Source organism: Peromyscus californicus, unplaced genomic scaffold (genome assembly GCF_007827085.1).
Source record: "Peromyscus californicus insignis strain IS unplaced genomic scaffold, ASM782708v3 Scaffold_13__1_contigs__length_99412109, whole genome shotgun sequence".
In the NCBI taxonomy this organism is placed as follows: domain Eukaryota; kingdom Metazoa; phylum Chordata; class Mammalia; order Rodentia; family Cricetidae; genus Peromyscus; species Peromyscus californicus.
Window position 1 is genome coordinate 66805231 of NW_026294424.1, and position 15719 is coordinate 66820949.

The 15719-nt window shown below is 44.3% G+C and overlaps 1 long non-coding RNA gene across 1 annotated transcript; it reads left to right on the forward strand.

Annotated features, from left to right (window-relative positions):
* The first annotated feature begins 84 nt into the window (after nucleotides 1-84).
* LOC128108517 (uncharacterized) lies at nucleotides 85-12286 on the forward strand. The gene is made up of 3 exons (XR_008217494.1): nucleotides 85-1208; nucleotides 7249-7483; nucleotides 7585-12286. It is a non-coding gene; the product is annotated as an uncharacterized LOC128108517 (long non-coding RNA).
* The last annotated feature ends 3433 nt before the right edge of the window (nucleotides 12287-15719 follow it).

The following is a 15719-nucleotide window of genomic DNA, read 5'->3' on the forward strand; positions in this document are numbered from 1 at the left end:
TAATCACTCTCTGTCCTCGCCTCCAGCGTTGCTTTGGAGAACTGGCAGTCAAGGCTCACCCTCCCGCCTCCGGAAAGCGAACTTTATTTTTATTGGTAGAAAGACATCTTCCTGTGTACCTGATTGGGCAAGGAAGGGCAAGTCTGCACGCCCCTTACCTATTATCGCTCTCCCTGGACGGCGGAGAGAAAGACAGCCGTAAAGTCTTCCCTACTTTGGCTTCCTCTAAGCGCCTTTCCCTTTTCAATGTTGGTAGGGGTCGAGCACAAACAGCCCATACGGCGGCAAGCGGGACAGGGAGACGGGAAGAATGCAAAAATCTCCAGATGAGGAGCACATCGCACTAGCTGTGGGATCCTGAGAACCCAATCCTGCTGTCTCCTGAATGGAGTGAGAACACCTGAAATCCTAGTACTGGCTCCAGACAATTAACCAAGTTCGCACTCCCTGTTCACTCTGCTCAGATCCTTGAATCTCCGGCTTTGAGCACCCGGAAGAGTTTATGAAGGTGTCTGCAAACCTTGAGGTTTCCTCGTTTGTCTTGCAATCGGACATTCAGAAAAGCGTTTAAGTCCTTCCCAATAGAAGTTCCGTTTAGGTCACGTCCTGTGTGTCGCACTGGCGTTTGCGCGGGAGCTACGTTAATTTTTGGAAAGATTAAACAGATGGTCCTCTCTTGTGATATTCTCAGAGTCCCTCTTGCTACAAATGCGGACACCAGAAGGCTACTGCTTGAAGGACAGAGGCACCTTCAGGGAAAAGCACGTCTACCCAAAGAAGAGGGAGAAGTCTGTTATGAAAAAAGTCCTTGTGGCAGACCCCTGCTCCCTGCGACCGCCTCGGAGTCTGCGTTAGCGTAGCACCAGCTTCCCACCCCAGATGCAAGAAGCAAAGGATTATTTCCGGAAAAACTGAGTGTGGTTATGACTTTGGGCCCCGCCCGGAAACGTTGAGGAACGGCTCAGTGTTCTCTCGCTCTTTGCGATGGTCTTTGAGATACTCTGGAAGTCAGGGCGTCCGTACAGGTGCCGCGACCCCCCCCCCCCCCCCCAGTGGGATCCAGCAGTGCCGAGAAAGTGGCTGTGCTCCGCGGCACCCTAGAAGCCAGTCCGTCCCGCACAGAAAGAGGGAAAAGAGCGTAGACTGTTGACAGAAAAGGCTTTTTCCCTCCCGAGCTCAGGAGGGAGAGCCATTCATAGCAAGAAGCGGTAAGGGAGGGAGACGCGGTTGGGGTTTGCGGGTGGTTTTGAGTTGGTCGATGTTTGCAGTAGTGGGGGTTGAATTTGGGGACTCACGCACGCAAGGTAAACAAACCCTCTACCGCTGAGCTGAAGTTTCAGCCCTCACTCTCGTCACAAGCCGAGACAAGACAGGAAGTTAGCTGGTTTATAATGAAAATGCCAGTGCCTAACAAATACCTTTAACTAACTCTCGGTCCGACCGTTCCGTATCTGCAAGGGAATTGCTTCCAGGACCCCACGGATACCCCAACTCATAAAAACCACATACCCTTGTAGCCTGCGACATCCTCTCACATACTGTAAATAATCTCTGGAGTGCTTCTCATAAATACAGTGTCAGTGCTATGAGAATCCTCATTCTACTGAATCGCTGAGTGAATGATGACAAAAAAATCTGTACATGTTCAGTTATGGACACAACCATGGTGGGATTTATTATATAGTACATGCCAGCAATAATTTAAATCCTCCCCCTACTCCCCTCCCCGCCAATATTTTCCAGCCAATGCTAACTAAATCTGAATGAAGCTAAGGAACCTGAAGTTGTAGTCAACTGTACACATGTGTACACATGTACGTGGGGGTAGTCGACTGTGTGTATATGTATTCTTCCATGTATGTGTACATATTCTTTTTCTCGATCCTCATTTATTATTCGTGAACTTCGCTTTTGGTTTTGTGTTGGGTTTTTCTTTCCTTTTGTTTTTCAGTGCTGGCATGGAATTCAGGGCTTTTCACATGTTAAGCACACATCCTGCTTCTTAGTTATGCTCCCAGCTTTTTTCTTTTTTTTTTTTTCTTTTTCTTTTTTTTTTTTTTTTTTTTTTTTTTTTTTTTTTTTTTTGGTTTTTCAAGACAGGGTTTCTCTGTGTAGCTTTGCGCCTTTCCTGGAACTCACTTGGTAGCCCAGGCTGGCCTCGAACTCACAGAGATCCGCCTGCCTCTGCCTCCCGAGTGCTGGGATTACTTTTAATGTATACAGTGTTCTGCCTGCATGTATGCCTGCACACCAGATCCCATTACAGATGGTTGAGAGCCACCATGTGGTTGCTGGGAATTGAACTCGGGTCCTCTGGAAGAGCAGCCAGTGAGTGCTCTTAACCACTGAGCCATCTCTCCAGCCGGCTCCCAGCTCTTAAGCATCCCCAAGCTTTGAGATTACTTCCGGTTTCTAGTAGTCCACTGGACTATAATGAGATGGTTTCTAGTAGTCTACTAGACTATAATAAGATGGTTTCTGGTAGTCCCCCGGACTATTGTAAGATGGTTTCTAGTAGTCCACTAGCCCATAAGACAATTCTAATGTAATATTCTGGAGATAAAGGCACCTGGTATTTCAAGTGTGTGCACACCTGCAGCTTTTGTCTCCATTTAGGTGACATCTTCAGTTCCATCTAAAGCACCTGCTCTATGAGGTCCAGCTTCCTGTGGCTGTCTCTGCCAGCGCAGGGGCTCGTGACCTCAGAGGGCCGTCTGCAGTCACTCCCAGGCTCTCTTCCTCTTATTTAGCTGACTGCTAAGTTTACCACCTTTTACATCATTCTTCTGTTTTATAAGTATTCTGCATTTGTCCACCAGGCTTATTCACATTTCAGTCCACACACATGGCATGGAGGCTGGTCTCGAGCTCTCTATATGGCTGAAGATTACCTTGAACTCCCCACATCCTATCCCCATCGCCCCAAGCGCTGGGATTACAGGCATGTGCCACCATACCTGCCTAGGAAGAGTGATTTTTAATGTTCAGTAGCACAACTGGGTAGATACAGTTGCCAAAAAATAAAAAATAAATAAAAATAAAATAAAATAAATAAAAAACCAACAACAACAATTGAATACTTCAGAAGAGCTAAAAAAAAGTGATATATGTACAAAGAAACAGAAATGTGCCAGTCACCTTAGGTTGATCCTAATATATTATAAACACAGCTTAGCTGAAAAATAAGTGTAGTTATCTTTAAGTTTACAATTAAAATACATGTTTTGAAAACAACACAAGAACAAAACTTCTAGGAATATTTCCTCGGTTTCTGAGAAAAGGCCCAAGTCCTCCACCTTCCATATTTAAACGTGTTTCCCTGTAGAATAGCTGACATCCATTGAGAGCATTGTTGAAACACGACACTCATCAGTTTAAAAAACAGCTCCGTCTAGCTTCACCGGCTGAGACAGAAAAAGGGCAGGACTGGACTTCGTAGAAGCATCCCCAGCTCTGTCCTACTTGCAATCCTGTAGGGATTTCTTTAGGCACATACTGAGTATCACCTAAGCACCTGGACAGAACAAAGAAGTCCCTTCACAACCTGACTCCGGGCCACCTCTCAAGTTTCTTCCCTGACCACTCCTCATGTGACAGTCAGGCCTTTAGCCATATGGTGCCCTTTGTGAGTCTCACCTTCCCTTCGGTCCTTCCAGAAGGACTCTCCTGGCCATCCCTCAAGCGGATGGCCCAGTGTAGGTGCTCACTTTCCTCACGAGGCCCGCCCTAGGGGCATCCCCTCCTTGATTTATTCTTTGTGCTTCTTTCTGGCCAAGTAGGTACTAGTCTGATGACAGGCTTCACACTGAAGACAGAAGCTAGCCATTTCTTTTCTCTGTTGCACTATCCTTGTTTCCTCGGAAAGAGCAAGGTCACACATGTGCCTTTCACTTCCACACCCTCTAACACAGTGTCTGGCCTAACTGAAGGCTCTCGGTGAACGCACAGCAAATTGAAATGATGAGGGAGAAAAGTCAGCCCACAGGTGAAATACCTTCTCGGCCTGCATACCACTCTAAGAGCATTGCAATTTCATAAGATTTTGTTGTAAATCTGTCTTTAGTAGAGAGATTGGGCCTCAATGTGTTACCCAGGCTATCCTCAAACTCTTGAGATTAAGTGATCCTCCTGCCTCAGCTTGCTAAGTAGCCAGGACTACAGAAACACACCACCATGCTCAGTTTTTAGGTCTCCCTTATCAACTAGTCTAGGTCACTGGTTCCTACATACTTTTATTTCATACACTTGTAAAATATCCAAAAATATTAGGGAACTGACATAAAGCCTATCAGCTCTTTGTTTTGCAAACTAAAAGTATAACCAACAAATACATGTAAAATGTCTGTCCCATTCTCATTATTTCACATAAGAACTTTTTTGTTTGCTTGTTTGAAGGGTTTTCAAGTCAGAGTTTCTCTAAGTAGCCCTGTCTGTCCTGGAACTTGCTCTGTAGACCAGGGTGGCCTCAAACTCAGAGATCTGCCTGCTTCTGCTGAGTTAAAGGCTTGTGCTACCAGGCCTGGCAATAGGAACATCTTAAGAGCAAAAATTAAGGAAGTTGGTTACCTCAGAATCAGTGAGTTTTGATATTTTAATATTGCGAAGAACTTTCAGGGATTTCTGGGTGAGTCTAGAATACCCTTTGCACTTATTACCTGACCTGAGGCTCCTTTTTACCTGCTTTTGTGCTACGTGCACTGGATATATGTGTACAAGTTCATGCACATATGTCAATGTGTGTGCATGTGAAGGCCAGAAGCCAAAGTTGAATGTGATATTTCCTCTTAACTCTCGGCCTCATTTTTGAAACAAAGTCTCTCACTGAACCCAGAACTTCCTGATTTAGCTAGACTGGCTGGCCAGTGAGCCCCGGGGATCCTCCTGGGTGCTAGGATTACAAGCGTGCACCTGTGTTTTCACATGGATGTTAACTATCCTAACTCAGGTCCTCATGCTAGCACAAAAAAAAAATCTTCTTTTTATTTCTTTTTTAAGAAAGGGTCTCACTTTGTAGCCCTGGCTGACCTAGAACTTACTGTGAAGACCATACTATCCTCGAACTCAGAGATCCACCAGCTTCTGCCTGCTGAGTGCTGGGAATTAAAGGTGTGCACCACCATGCCCAGCACAAAAAGCACTCGGATGCCTGAGCCGTTCCCATGGCCATTTTGACCTATCTCAAAAGGTGACTTGGAAATTACTATAGTTTCAGCATTTCCCCCCATACCATTGAGGAGGAAAAATTATTTGAAATGATAGAAGAAAAATTATTGATCTATGTAATATTCATACAGAGGGAAAAAAACATAATTTTTTGTCCTATTGTAAATAAATATTCACAATTACCTTGTTTGCTTCCTGTAAGATCTATGAGAAAAGTTAGTATTTCTTCTGAAACTTTTTTATTTTGTGTGTGTGTGTGTGTGTGTGTGTGTGTGTGTGTGTGTGTGTGTGTAGGAGCTAGAGGAGGTCAGAAGACACCCCTTGGACCCACGGAACTTGAGTTACAGATGGTTGTAAACTGCCACATGGATGCTGGGAACTGAACCCAGGTCCTCTGCAGGAGCAGCCAGTGCTCTTAACTGCTGAGCCATCTCTCTAACCCCTGCTTCTGAGGCTTTTGCAGGTAACTCTTGAATTCCTTTTGCATCTACCATGCTGCATAGAGTTCCTTCTCTTCTCTTGGGAAGGCTTGATGCTCTTAAAAAGCACTTTTCAGGGGCTGGAGAGGTGGCTCAGTGGTTAAGAGCACTGGCTGTTCGTCCAGAGGTCCTGAGTTCAATTCCCAGCAACCACATGGTGGCTCACAACCATCTGTAATGAGATATGGCACCTTCTTCTGGCATGCAGGCAGAACACTGTATAAATAATAAATAAATAAAGGAATGAATGAATGAAAAAAAAAGCACTTTTCCATCTTTAGGGGATTTCTCTGTTGTTTGTCAAGGAGGAAAACGATATTTCAGTTCTCTTTTTAAAATATTTTTAGAGCCAGCAAGATGGCTCAGTAGGTAGAAGTAGCTGCCGTCAAAACCTGACAACCCTAGAACTTATGTTAAAAAACACCAAAAAACAGCCAGGCAGTGGTGTCGCACGCCTTTAATCCCAGCACTCGGGAGGCAGAAGCAGGCAGATTTCTGTGAGTTCGAGGCCAGCCTGGTCTACAAAGCGAGTTCCAGGAAAGGCACAAAGCTGCACAGAGACACCCTGTCTCGAAAAACCAAAAAAAAAAAAAAAAAAAAAAAAAAAAACCAAACAAACAAAAACATGATGTGGTGGCACAAACCCATAATCCCGGCATTACTCAAGTGAGCTGGGAGCCAGAAACATGTGGACTGCCTGGAAGCTTGCAGGAGTATGCAGGTTTCAGCAAAGCAAGAAAGACTCTGCCTCAGCATGGGAGAAGGAGAGAACTCCCCAAAGCTGCCATCCTCTGATCTCCACATATGTATATGCACATAACTGCACACACCACACACACACACACACACACACACACACACACACACACACACAAATGAAGCTTAAGTAACATCTTACCCATATGGCATGTGTATTTCTCTTGAACTTTTAACATTTATTTTGTCCTACTTCAGCTCCTCTATTTTCATTTTTTATAATTTACTTAAATTTATTTTATGTGAGTTGGTGTGAAGGTGTCAGATCCCCTGGAACTGGAGTTACGGACAGTTGGGAGCTGCCATGTGGGTGCTGGGAATTGAACCTCTGGTAGAACAGCCAATGTTCTTAACCGCTGATCCATCTCTCCAGCCCTCCTATATTTTCTTAAGATCATTTATAAATTATGTATTTTACTGTTCTTTCCAAAGTCATACACATGTAATCCCAGTACTCTGATGGTGGAGGCAAGAGATGAGGCGTTCAAGATTATCTTGGCTACCTGGTAAATTCCAGGGCCAGCCTGGGCTACAAGAGACACAACCTGAAACAAAACGAGCCAGCCAAACAAACAAAAACACATCTATTGCCCCAGCAAGGTGGTGGGCAGGCCTTTCATCTCAGCAGTTGAGGAAGAGGCAGACAGATCTCTGAGCTTGAGGCCAGCCTGGACTACAGAGTTCCAGGACAGCCAGGGCTACAAAGAGAAACTCTGTCTCAAAAAAAACAGCACACCCACACACATCTATTATCTGAGATGCCTTTACCAATAATATCGTAACTTTAGCCAAAGTATTTTACTGCTGGTTATTAATATTCTGTGACTTTTCTTTATTTTTTTCATCACAGAGGGAATTACATTCTAAAGAAAGCCACTGTATGATATGTTAATAGAAAGAAGAAATAAACCACAGACTCCTTATTAGCTTTCTCGCTGAATATCTGAGATGGAAAACTGACAAAATATTTAACTTGGAGAAGCAAGCAGTATCATAGAAAGGACACCCAAACCCAGTCCAGCCCCTTCTGTCTACTCTGCCGTGAAAGTACCACTGAACCCAGCACCCCAACACACACGCAGTCGGTAAGTTTTGTATTTTTAAAATTAAGTTACTTGAAAGACTAAATGATTTGTTTTCCTGTGGCTAGTTTTTGTGGTTCTTGATTTGTTTTTCTTTTTGGCAGGTGGGACTGAGGACTGAACTTCCAGTCTCACGTATTCATGCCACCGGCTCGCATTCCCAGACCACTCAACCACATTTTTGGTTTCCTGATGAGTTGGTCTTGAACTTGCTGCCCTCCTCCCTTCAACCCCCGAAGTTGCAATGTGCCACACCTGTCTCCCTTGTCACTACATTGATGGTTATTAGTTCTCACTTTGAAACCAGCTTCAAGTCTTGCAAGACTTCAAGGGGTATTTTCAAACATCCTGCTAGGTGTGAATTTGCACCTGAGACAGAATACTGTCGAGAGGGCCGGAAGCAATATTCAAAAGCAATATTCAATCTGATCCCAGTGTATTAATTAAAGGAGAGTCGATAAGAAAAGACAGGCATTTACTTAAAGTTATTGCTACCACCTGTCAACTTTTTATTTTGACTAGATTTCATGGATTATTCAAAGAACTAGGAAATATGCTGGGGAGGTGGGGTGTAGATAGTTACATGGCCAAAACACTGACCTCCTTTGTGTGTGTATGTGGTGGCGGTGGGAGCTGTCTGCTGATAGAGAAGAAGAGACACAAAGGACAAAGGAAACGCTCTTTAATCAATCCTACCAACTAGGCAAAAATAAATAGAAGACTTGTTTCAGCAGCAGAAGCCAACCGTTGACAACTGAGCGAAGCCACCTGCAAGAGGCTGAGCACAGGCTGCCCAGAGATCCCAATACTTTGTCCCGCACAGGGACGGACAGTGTTCCGTGTAAGATCAGAGTGTAAACATGTTGAACTGTGAGGCCGCAGCTACACTCTGCGGCTGGGGCACAGAAGGGGCCAAGAACAACCCAGTAGATTGGAATGCAGGGTTTGGTTACAATAAAAAAAAAATATCCATACTAAAATGACATTTCAACTAAAATGAAATTTTCATATGAAATTTCATTTTTATGCCATAGAATATTATTATTCTTTTGATCCTCCCCCCACCCCAGCAATTACAATATGTTAAAACCATTCTTATTCTTAGCATACCATCCTTACAAACTCAGGTGATGGATTAGATTGGGACCACGAACTAGATTGGGCTGTCCTTCATCTAACTAGTTCATTTAAAACAACAACAACAAAAAAAACCAAGATTTTCCAGTACTCGGGATGTAGAGGCAGAAAGTACAGGGTTCGAAGTCATTGCTGGCCACATAACAAGCTCAAGGTCAGACCCATGCTACAGGAAGCCTGCCTCAAAACAGACAAACCTAACAAAACTAACCACCGGGGGGAATGAAGTGAGGCCTCAGCAGTTACAAGCCCTTACTGCCCTTCCAGAGGACCCAGGTTCACTTCCCAGCACCCATCCTGGGAGACTCACAACTGTGTGTCACTCTAGCTCCGAAGATCCAACATCATCTTCTGGGCTCCATAAGCTGCACTCATGTGTACATACCCACAAACACACATCCATATGCACATGTACATACTCTAAAACAAAAGTAAATTTCTTTTCAGACTTTTGTTTTGCTTATTTTGCTAAGTGCTGTGATGGTCTGAATAAGAATGGCCCCCATAGGCTCTTACATTTAAAGGCTTTGTCGTCAGGGAGTCGTGCTACTTGAGAAGGGTTAGGAGGTGTGGATTAGGAGTTGCTGAGGCTTTGTGGGAGGAAGTGAGTCACTGGGGGTGGGTTTGGAGGTTTCAAAACCACAAACCAAGTCAGGCGGTGGTGGCACACGCCTTTAATCCCAGCACTCGGGAGGCAGAGCCAGGTGGATCTCTGTGAGTTCGAGGCCAGCCTGGGCTACCAAGTGAGTTGCAGGAAAAGGCGCAAAGCTGCACAGAGAAACCCTGTCTCGAAGAAAAAAACAAACAAACAAACCAGGCCTAGTGTCTTTCTCTTCCTGCTACCTATGGATCCAGAACTCTCAGCTCCTTCTCCAGCACCATGTCTGCCTGCAGGCTGTCACAGTCCCTGCCATGATGACAATGGACTAAACTTCCGAAACTGTAAGCCAGCTCCCAATTGAATGTTTCTTTTATAAGAGTTGCCTGGTCATGGTGTCTCTTCACAGCAATAGAACAGTGACCAAGACAAGTACTTACTATGGTCAGGGGTGACTGTAGATCTCGGACTATCATGCCTAATAAGATAAACATGAGCCCTGTCCTCGTGGAGCTTACAGTTCAATGGTCAGACAAATATCTAACTATACACATAATAAATGGCTGTGGAGGAGAACTAGAAGCCTAAACTCTAAACGTAATCTAGTCCAGGAGGTCAGAAACAGCCTGTCTGAGGAAGTGTCTTTGACACAGAGTGAAAACCGAGACTACGTTGACATGGTGAAAACATCTTAGGCTGGAAGTCTCGTACCTTTGGCACCTTGGTGGCCCCAGAAGGCCTGTGTTCCTGGAAAATTCAACATGAAGGGAAGACGGGCAAGCAGAGAAGCGCTGGAAACGGGTAAAAGAAACACATTCGGTGTCCAGCAGATCTTATTCAGAGTGGTCAAATGCCATTGAAAGCTTTCAATCAAGGGTCAGATTTGCAGTGTTCAAGGTCACCAAGGAGGCTGGATCTGGGGGGCCTGGTGGGAGGGGTGTGTGGACAGGATCCAAACATAGTGTGCAAAATTTCGAAGAATGCACTCATGCGAGCGTGCCTGTGCACTCGTGCACGCATGCACAGACACACACACACACACACACACACACACACACACACACACACACACACGTGAGATCATGAGTTAGTGACAGAAGTGGTGGCTACAGGGGTTCAAATCCTTCCAAAGACATCTAGCCCCTCAACTCTGCACTGTGCTTGTGACTTCGATGTTATTATTTTACCTATACTAGGTACTGTTCATTTATTTAGTTACTTATTTTGTACACATGTGCACATGTGTGCCAGAGTGCACGGGACAGCGTGCACGGATTTGCAGTTCTCATGTTCAACCAGGTGGATTCTGAGGATCAAACTCAGGTCATCTAGGTTATCGACGCGACGCGGTGGCAGGTGCCTCTACTGTCTGAGCTGTCTTCCGGCCCCTCCCTGGACTAGTGGTAATGACTTACATATACCAACTCACTGACATTCCACACAACTCCTTTGAGGGTCATAGGGCGGCTGTTACCTGCCCTGGGAAGAAGTTAAATTCATATGATCAGCCGACAGGATGGGGGAGGGGATCATTGCTAGAGAAAAATAAAAGTGAGGTAGAGGAAGGAGGAGAAAAAATCAGAGATGCGTTCTATAGGCCCTGCAGTTTGGCTAGATCCTGGTCGGGAGGTATATTGTTTTCTGGGAACGAGGCCCAAATGGAGCCAGGCAGCTGCCTTGGGCATCTGTAGAAGCTCTCATGAGAGAACTCATTACAACACAAATACACTCAATGTAATATTTAGGATGTTTTTATCCACTAAAGCTCCCTCTGTTTATCTAAGATTCAGACCTCACCGGGCATCCTGTGTTTTATCTGGCAACCTCAAAGAAGCAAGCATTCCTTCCCATAAATTGCTGGGTGCCAGCTGGAGACACCTGGCCCCTTGAGAATCAGAAACTCGGCGTTAATAGAGTAAACAAGTCCAAAAAGCCTGCTGGAAGAATCTAGAAACCGCCAGCACAAAATGGAGGATTCAGTGTTTACCTTTGCCTCCAGCCTCACACTTTCACCCTCAAGACTCACTTCTCAGACTCTCCCACCTCACAGAAAACTAACAAACTCACAGGTACAGAATGAGTGGGGTGGATTTCCCAGGAGAGCTAGGAGTTGAAGGGAGCTTGTCCCACCAGGTCCCGCCTTCGAAACAGCTCAAAGCAGTGTCCGACATACAATTGACCTCTCTATCAGTAAGTTAGACACCCACTGATTTAACCGACTCAAACAGCCAGGAAAGGGCTCACCTAGAATGGAGAAGGCACTGGGATCGATCCCAGCGCTGCATAAACGTATGTCCCTGTCATCCCAGGACTGGGGAGGATCGTCGTTGACTTTCCAAGTAGGAGGCCAGCCTAGGTTTACGACATTTCCTCTCCTTTTTTCCTATTATCTCTTAAACAACACAAATAACTATTTTATAGCATTTATATTATGCCAGATATTAAACAATACCCTGGAAATGTATGTTAGGTTATATGCATATGCTATACTATTCTATTTTATTCATTTATTTAGTGTTGGGGATTGAACACTGGGCCACTTGCATGCTTAGCACATTCAATACAACTGAACTACATCCCTAGTCCACTTCACTGTTTTTATATAAGGGACCTGAGCACTCCAAGATTACGGTCCCCTGGGGAAGGGGCCTCAAACTAGCCCTGGTGACTGAGGGGTGACCATGTTTTGCACGCTCTCATCTGCAGAGCCCTTTCGTGAGCAGTGGTTTCTTGTGGCACTCTGTCATGTCCCCTAGGCTTGGCTCACTCTGTTGACACGTCCTTTTCTCTCCTCTGCCTTCTCAACATTCTCTCAGGGTGGCCAAGAATTTCTCTCCTCTAGAGCAAATTCCCAAGGTCAGCACTTTTGAATCCCTCTCAGAAGCTTTTCATCAGTTGACATCTAAGACCTCGTGGTCTCAACTGCTTACAGAAGCATTCTTCCAAACAAAAACAACCTGACATTCTCCCAAAGAAGAATGGAGATGCCAGTTGTTAAGGGAAAAAAAAAAATTGTTAAGTTTGGCAGTGGAAGCATTCGCGGGGAGGGGGCAGGATGTCAGAAGGAAAAAAAAAAAAAAAGGAGGTAACAGCCAGGTGTAGTTGTGAATGCCAGCACTCACAGGCAGAGACAATAGATCTATGTAAGTTCAAGGCCAGCCTAGTCTACATAGTGAGTTCTGAAACAGCCAGGGTATCTTTTTGGTTGTACCCACCATACCCAGTTTTTCTAGTGACATCATCATATACCTGCCCCTTCTCTTTGTTCTTATTATACAGAATAATTGGATTTTATTGTGACATGTTCATGATGATAAACATCAGCATATTCCTCTTTTAAGATTTATAATCATTTTTAGATTTATTCATTTTATTATTTTATGTGTATGTTTTGCATGCATGTCCCTGTACCATATGCATGCCTGGTGCCCTCAAAGGTCAAAAGAGATCTTTGAGTCCCCTGGGACTAGAGCTATAGACAGTTATGAGATGCCATGTGGGTGCTGGGAATTGAACTTTGAACTGGGGTCCTCTGCAAGAGCAATAAGTACTCTTAATCACTAACCCGACTCCGCAGCCCTAATTTTATTACTTTTAATTCTGTGTGTGTGTGTGTGTGTGTGTGTGTGTGTGAGTCTATGCATGTGAATGTGGGTACCTCAAGAGGTCAGAGGTCTCAGATGCCCTGGAGCTGAAGTTATAGGTGTTTGTGAACCACCACATGTGGGTGATAGGAACCTGACTTGGTTCCTCTTAGAAAGTAGCAAGCACTCTTTACTGCTAGGCCATCTCTAGGGCTTCCAGCAGCATATTCTATTTCCGCCCCCCCCCCCCCCCCCCAGACAGAGTTTCTCTGTGTAGCCCTGGCTGTTCTGGAACTTGCTCTGTAGACCAGGGTGGCCTTAGACTCAGAGATCACACTCCTTTTATCCCAGCCTCTTGAGTGCTGGGATTAAAGGAGTATGCCACCATGCCAGGCATCCATCAGTTTATTCTTAAGGGAATTTCCTTATAAAAAGGGACATTAATAGTCCAAGCATAATACTAATAGGCTGTGGTGATATTTCATTTGTGCTAAAATGTAGTGATATTTTATTTGTATGTTAATAAATAAAGTTTGCCTAGAGATCAGAGGAAATAGCAAGCCATTTTAAGTAAACACAAAAGTCAGGCAGTGGTAGCACACACCCTTAATCTGATCACTCGGCAGGCAGGTCCTCTGTGTGTTCAAGGCCTTACTCGGGAATAGAGCCAACGCCTTTAATCCCAATACCAACCATAGAGACCTGGAGGTCTGTACAGACAGGCAGTGACAAAGGAAGTGAGGTAGCTGGGCTAAGAGCCAATTAGAGGGCAGAACAGCAAGGCCATAAAGTTTGGGTAGACAGGAAGTTGTGGCACTTTGGAAGCTGAGAGCTGGTGAGGTAAGGTGGTTGGTGGCTCTCACTATTTCCCTGATCTTTCTCTAAGGCTTTCACCCTGTATTTGGCACTATTTTTTTTTAAATTCAGTAAGACTGCTTAGAAATTCGTCCACCATAGGTATCATTTTGGATTGTATTATTGATTACAGATAAATCTACTGGTTTATTTTTCTGCCTTTAAACCTAGTTCAAAATTAAATCTGATTCCATTTGTACAGTAAGGAAAAAGATTTTGGTGAATAGTGTAACTGCTTATAGAGAAGTTGCTGTTCTTTAAAACAACAACAACAATAATAACAATAATAATAATAATGGCTGGAAGTGCTTGCCTAGCATGGGGGAAGTCTTGGGTTTGATCCCCGGCACCAGGAAATAGTACACAGGGCCAGGAATATGGCTCACTGAATAAAGGCACTTGCCAAACAAAGCCTGATGACCTGAGTTTGATCCCCAGGACCCATGCGAAAAGCCAGAAGCAAGGGCAGCCATCTGTAATCTCAGAATTCCTACCTCAGGATGGGAGGTGGGGACAGGAGGATCAGCTCGATGCTCAGGAGCAAGAGACACCGATATAAGAAAGGCCCCAACCCATCAAGGCAGAAAGTGACAGCCGACTCACCAAAGCTCTCTTTTGACCTCCATACAAGCACCACAGCATGCGCATACTCACATGCACTTACACACACACACACACTAAATAGAAAAGAAATACAACTCCCAAGGTGAGAGAGAAGAAGGCAGGAAGGCACGGAGAGCTGGGTCTACAAAGCCCTAGCCTTTCATTTATCCTGCAAATCTACTTCAAATAACTACAATACATTCAGCCTTATTCCCCTTTCCAGGGAGCTCTTGTTTAAATTTCTGCCTTTAAGCCTAGCTCAAAACTGAAGCTGCCTGCTCTTTTCGAGGTAGGGAAAAAGGTTTAGGTGGGCATGCCATAGTTGACGCACTCTGCAGAAGGTCCATCGTTGCCATGCCGGCAGCCCACTAGAATCATCCCAACACAAACAGGACTAGGGAACAACTCCAGTCAGCTGTAGCAGAGTGGAAAAGAGAATCTGGCCAGCCTTTTTGACTCAGAGACTCTTAAAAAAAAAACAAACAGCTTTCTGTAAGTATGTCAGCATGCTTAGTAATAGGTTCATTGCTTGACTAGTACTTCTTTCTTTTGAAACATTCAAATAAAAACCCTTCATGTTTAGGAACCAATGAGATGGTTCATCAGGTAACATGCCTGACAGCCCCAATCCAATCCCTGAGACCCACAAGGCAGAATGAGAGAACTAACTAACTTCTACGAGTTGTCCTCTGAGCTCTACATGCATGCTGTGGCATGCTCGCAAGCATGTGCGGGTGTGCCCATGCACACACACATATACACACACAAATTATAATAATGAAATAAATAAATATAATAAAAAATAACACCTCATATTTACCCTTTTTCTGCAAGTATAAACCTGAACCAGGTATACATACTCCATATATTAATTATGTAGATAATAAACATATTAGTAACATAGTAGCCACTCCAGTGACGTGTCAACAAGACAGAAGTTCAAGAAACAAAACCACATGGAATTGATTTATCATTTTTTCCAGATGTTTACCACATTAAAAATTGTTTATCTGCCAGATACATTGGAGTCTCAACATAGCAAATACTTTATTAACCAATTGAAAAGATAAAAACAAACCCCCTTTCAGTAAACTGTCCCTTGACACACGATGAGGGAAAATGTTCACAATAACTGACGAGTGTTCCAGATTGTCCTTCAAAGAGACACATTGCCTTTAGGAAATCATTATCATTCGGTCCATTGGTGAGGCAAATAAGTGCTTATTTGTAAGTTTTGTTGTTTGGTTTGTCTTGAAGTGCCTTTGAACAATCTTTCTCTTTGGGCCTCCCAGTATTTTTAACAGGCCGCATTTTCCATAGACAACCATATGCAGATATCTGGTGGCTTTTGTGAAGTCCCACTCAACAGGATTTGGTATTTTGGATCTATTTTTAGAAGTTCTGCTCTGAACATTTTTAGCCTGTACGATGTCAGCCTGGTAATTTTCATGCAAGTAAGAAA